The following is a 6,000-nucleotide window of genomic DNA, read 5'->3' as shown; positions in this document are numbered from 1 at the left end:
TTTCTGCAGTCTATAACTTTTTCATAATTTTACTGATGTTAATCTCTCCTATTCAATGTTTTTAAGATCTTATAGGAATAGTTATTGGCTGTCTTTAGTACTAATTTGATTTTCTAAAAGTTTGTTATATAATCATTAAATGTTTTATGATATATATATATATATATATATATATATATATATATATATATATATATTTTTTTTTTTTTTTAATACCGGGATTGAACATAGGACCTCAGGCTTGCCAGGCAGGTGCTTATGCTGCTGAGCTAAATCCTCAGTCCCTAGTCATAATACTATAAATACAATGTTCCCAGACTTTTTCTACAGATAAAGGAATAGTATTTTGTGGAGAAATGAGTACTAAGTTAGCTATATTAATTTCAGATCATGGACACTAGCTTTTGACAAAAACAAAACAAACAAAAAATGAACAACAAAAATAAGCCACAAAGAAAAATAGGCTCGTGTTCATGATCACTAAAACCCTTTCATATATTTTCAATTTTATGATTTGAACACCCTCTCCAAAAAAAAGTACATATCCTGTGTTTCTCCGAAACTTAAACATTAAAAAAGTAAAAAAAAAAAAAAAAATAATAATAATAATAATAATAATAATACCATTGAATGATTTCCCAGAAGTCTCTCACTCACCAATTTGATATTGGGAGGGGATAATATCATTTCTTGTTTCTCACACTCGTTTATTCCCAAAAAGCATCTTAATAAACTTTCCCTTGGAGCTGGGGATTTAGCTCAATGGCATAAGTGCCTGCCTTGCAAGCAGGCAGTCGTGAGTTCGATCGCTGGTACCGATAAAAGTGAAAAAGACAAAAAACAAAAACAAAAAATTTCCCTTACACTCTCTATAGTATACTAAAAGTTCCGCATAAACGAAGAGATACTATGAAGGGTATAGTAATGGGAAGTTATCCCAAATATCTTTTGACTTGGATCATGAGCTTGATCTCTTTTTCTGGAAGTTATATTATTTTGCACACATTAAATCTATAGTGCTATGTATTTATGACTTTTAACTTTAAAAATAGGATCAAATATTTTGATATCTGTGAAAAAATTGTCATATAAATATTAAAATTTTAGTGTTTCTTCTTGAGTATTTGGTATTTTGATGTTATTTGATGACATATTTGCTGTATTTGTCATTTAGAGTTAAAAATAATGTTTATGGCATGTGGGAATTTTGCTCAGTGCCATGAGCATCTGCCTGGCAAGCACAAGTTTGTGAATTTGATCCCTGATGCCAAAATAATAATAATAATAATAATAATAATAATAATAATAATAATAAATATTTGCTTTAATATTTTTTGAAAGAATTGTTTAATAGCTTGGGCTATTTACAAAAAGAGGGTAGTTCCATCAATAGAGTTCAAATGATCTCTTAAATTGTGTTTACTTACCTTATAAACTAATTAACATTAATTGGAAAAATGTTTTAAGTAGTTTAAGAAATTTTTAAATAATATTGTTAGTTATATTTTCTGTGAAATTAGTGTTTTGTTTAAATAAGATTAAACTTTCTTGTGTCACTTATCAGTTCTATTGGGACTGGATTTAATTTTTCCAGTTGCTTTTAAGTATTCTATTTTCATGTAAATAAGTCATATATCATTAACAGATAATTAGAACCGGAGTGCTTATGACTTTAAATATGAAGTATTAAAATTTTTTTGTATCTTTTAAAATTTAGGGCTCACATCTTCAAATAGGCAAAGTGTCTCATGTATTTCTACTAAATCTATTTGTGCTTTTTGCATTTATATTATTGGGCCTAACAATGAGAACTCTGAAATAATTATAACTACGCATTTTTAATTCAAGAAGTGCTTCTGTGTATGCTTATTAGTCAAACCTAGGATTTATGACACTAAACACGGAAACATAGTAAAATTATCAAAAATATTCCATCCTGAATTAAACCACAAAAAAGTTTCAGTATAACTATTTTATGTGGTATACTTAGTTTGAATTCAAAGTCTTTTCTAAATTTATAGGTAAATAATAAAAATATACTCCCAGGAAATATCTCACTGTAATACCTTTTATCTCTGTTTAACTTCTGTGTATAATACTGCCCTGAAGGTGAATGCCTAGATATCAGCTTCACTTCCTTTGTGTCTAAGCCCAGAAATAGAACAGCTGAGTTGTAGGATAATTCTCTTCTCTTTGAGAAACGTCCCCAGTTTTACATAGCATTATCACTGTTTTACTTTCCCATCAGTGATGCACAAGAGCTCTAGCTTTTCTATATCCTTGTGAACATTTGTTAGATTCTCCTTTTCTGGTGATAGCTGTGCTCTTGGATGTGAAATAGATCTCACAGTGGCTTTATTTGAATTCACATAATGATGTGACAGAGGAATATCTATTAATGTGCTTATTATTCATTCATATAACATCTCCTGAGGGCTGAGCTTCCAAGTCTTCTCCATTTCTTAATCTTGTTTACTTTTATGTTGTTGACTTGTAGAAGTTTTTGTATATTCAAGATGTTAATCCTTTATCAGTTATATGAGTTGTAAATTTTATCTCCAATCCTATGATGTTTTTAACCCCTTCAACATTTCCAAAACCAAAAATTCAATTTTTATGTAATATGATATATCTAGATTTTGTTTATTTTCATAAGATTTTGATATCATAGACAAGAAATCATTTTCAAATGCATCAAAATTACAAAATTTTGCTTCTATATTTTTTCTTATAATGTAATAGCTCTTAAATTTTGATCTTTAATCTATCTTTTATTTCTACATATTGTATAAAGTGAGTCCAACTCCATCCTCTTGCATGCAGGTTTCCGGTTCTCAAAGGGCATGAATGTACAAAATTTATTGAACACATAAAGCAGGAAAATTATAGAAAAAAGGAGAAAGAGAAAATCAGAGAAAAGAGAAGTTAAAGAAAAAATATAATACAAAAGATAATACATTTTTCATAAATTGTCATTGTCAAAATGCCACCAACACAAACAGAAAAGTGTTAACTCAAACGATGAAAATAGCTCGGAGTGAGGGAATCATGACAGTTTCACAAAGATCATAAATAGATAACAAAAATCTACCAAGATGTTGAGGAGTTACCCAGACACATATTTTTTGTGTGAAAAATATGACAACGTGTATAGAAGTTTTAGAGGAAAGTTGATAGGATTATTTATTAGTATTTTATTACTATCTAATAAGATGCAATTTGATCAGTATAAATATAAATTAATAAAGGCATATATTCAGATATTAAAATCACTTTAAAGCTTTAGTACTTTATTATACAGGCAATGATGAACAAATAAACTGTAAGCAGGAGAGTTAACATAATTATACACATTTTGTAAATAGAACTGACAGATATATAAGAAAAATTGGAGAAGGAGATGATTCAATGCAAAAAGATAAAAAATTCTTGCTGCTACTTAAATTAGAGACGATCAAAGTTATAAATGACGCCATGAAAGTTAGAAATGAGAGATATGTAAAAGTGTAAAATATATGATTAACAAAATATTAGAAGAAAAGTAACAGCAATGTATTATGACCAAGTTGTTTACTTTGGTTAACTAAGAATTTGATAAGGATACTTACCTAAAGACATTAGGTTGATTTTTATTTGATGTAATTCCGATCATCTTTGCACTTAAGAGACGTCATTGGTTCCCAAATTAAAAGGCAAATTCCAAGATAATTGATAAAATTCTAAATGTTCATTAACTCTGCCTGCATCTTTTTCCTTCCTTCTTTCTTTGGTATATCTTAGCCATACTGAGCCATGTTTGCTTCTCTAAATGTACCAGGGACATTTCTTCTGTGGCTTTGTGGCATAGCTGTGGATATACATGCTTCATCTTTTTAAAAAATATGATTTGGCCTTTTCTTAAACATTACTTCTTCATATGAGTAATTCAGTATTTTCCAAGAACAGTATAGGGAGTACTCTAACATAATAACTGCAAATAGTCCTGGATTAACCACCGTGTATTCACCATTGAAGTAGTTTACCGTGTTCAGTTGGATAATTCCATTTCTGGTTTGAGACAGGGATCTGGGATTCTTAAAGCAATTGCACCTTGTTCGCTGTTGCAGTATTTCTTCCATATCAGTCGAAAAGTTCGATGTATATGAGCACAATGCACTTTTATATTCAATCAATGGTCACTTTTATGTATGTTTTTATTTTTTCATTTGATACATTTATCTTACATATTAAATAGTATAATCATCTTAGAAATAGCAATAGAAGCCAATTAATAGCTGTATTTTCTGCTCTTTTCCTTCTTTTCTCTTCTCTCTCTTCTTCCTTCTCTCTAGTGGTTAAAATATACAGGCTAACTTTAGTTCTGAGCAGGGATATCAAAGCTGCTTCTCTCCATTTGCTCTGTGTCTCTTCCTCTAAGTTGCTACGGGGGTGCAGCTCCTGAACAGGGAGGCATCTAGATGTGGTGCTTGATTTGGTTTCTCCTGATTGTTCTCCGTCTACCTCCCCCAGTGAAGTCATCAGCTCTGAACTACAAGGCGGGTGGCAGGAAGAGGGAAGTCTTACATTACTTCTAACTTTCCAGTGAGTGTATCATCTTTGCTTCCTTGACTAAACAAACCCCATTTATTTGTCAAAGAAAAAACAACATGCTTAAACATCAAATAATCAGACATGCTATTGGGGATCCCTGTGTGAAAAGGAATGGCACGTATGAGATTATTTTTCACAATCAGCAGAGTTTTCAGGAAAGTAGATATATTCTCATGAGTCACAAAGTTTTAAATGTCCTATATAATCATATAAAAATTGCTTCATTTAGCAAATCCAAGACATACATCCGAACTTTGATAAACTCTCAAGTGTTTAATTTGGTGCCAAAACACCAGGTAAGCAGTATATAATTTATATCTCAAATCCAGATTATTATTAAAATGGTTAGTTTTGTAACAGGGAGAAAATATTATATTAGGATATGTCACTCTATTAAATGAACAGAATTTTAATATGGCTTTTTACGTAGAAGGGAAATAATTATGGAATATTGATGTTATTTAGAACATCTTATTTTTTGAGGAGCATATTCTAATAGTCAAATTTACTTCTGTGGTTACTTATTAGAATTAGAGATTTCCCTTTCTATTTTTACACAACTTGTATATTTTGTCTGACATTTTAAAATGATGGACTTCTACATGGGACCACATGAACATTATTATTAATAGCATGTACTATTAATAATATTGAAAATTTGCTACTTAAAAACAATGCTATTTGCATATTTAAAATACAGTTAAATGCTTTTTGACCCTAAGAGGAAATTTCTGATACTATATAATCTTTAAAACTTTAAAAACAGAAAGGATTTGAAAACAACTTCCACTGGTTCTCCCAGATACAATCGTATAAGCCCAGATCATATGGATTCCACGCTGTAGTTTGAAAGAAAGCAATAGTGAAAATAAATTTCATGCCAGGAGACACTTTAAAAACTAGATTTAGCAGCAGTCACATTAGCTTAGATAATGGGAGAATTTTTCTTCATTGAAAATGCTCTCTGTCGCTTAAGAAGAACTTACCGAGGCAGCCTGCCATCTAGCTTTTTCACAGAAAAACAGGCTTGCAGACTGCAGCTGAGAGAGTCTGGAGCAGAGACAATTTTAACTTAGCCATTCCTAATTTATCTCAAGCGTTTTCAATTCATCTCCAGTGCTCTGTGCACACAGGAACACCAGATTGCCATCCCTGGGGAACAGAATGCAACCCGGGATCTAGAGAGCTGTCACATTCCAAGAAATATTTAAATTGTGCTGATTTTCTTCTGGAGAACTGAGCCCAGGGAAGGAAACTCTCCATCAAGTCATAGCTTTTCGGGCAATAGATCAGAGGATATTGCCAGTTTTCTAATGGATTATTGTTATCGGGCAGGTTTTCTCTGAAGGTACGTAGTTGTTTTTTCAATTCATTATCCTCTCCTATTTATCAGGTAATAAGCTAATGAGC

At 31.0% G+C, this 6,000-nt stretch overlaps 1 protein-coding gene across 20 annotated transcripts in view; it reads left to right on the top strand.

Moving 5' to 3' along the window:
* The first annotated feature begins 5,609 nt into the window (after positions 1-5,609).
* Positions 5,610-6,000, top strand: part of Mgat4c (MGAT4 family member C) — a 698,044-nt gene continuing 697,653 nt past the window's right edge. For 19 of the 20 annotated variants that reach the window (XM_063255252.1, XM_063255250.1, XM_063255244.1 and 16 more), the window contains exon 1: positions 5,610-5,938. The gene's annotated coding sequence lies outside the window, so the exon portion shown is untranslated. The remainder of the gene's footprint in view (positions 5,939-6,000) is intronic. The other variant, XM_063255266.1, reaches the window with a different exon arrangement.

This window comes from Cavia porcellus, unplaced genomic scaffold, assembly GCF_034190915.1.
Source record: "Cavia porcellus strain 051 isolate PalLab524CR breed Dunkin Hartley unplaced genomic scaffold, mCavPor4.1 scaffold_8, whole genome shotgun sequence".
Classification (NCBI taxonomy): domain Eukaryota; kingdom Metazoa; phylum Chordata; class Mammalia; order Rodentia; family Caviidae; genus Cavia; species Cavia porcellus.
Note: the sequence above shows the minus strand (reverse complement) of the source record. Positions and strands in the feature narration are given on the sequence as shown.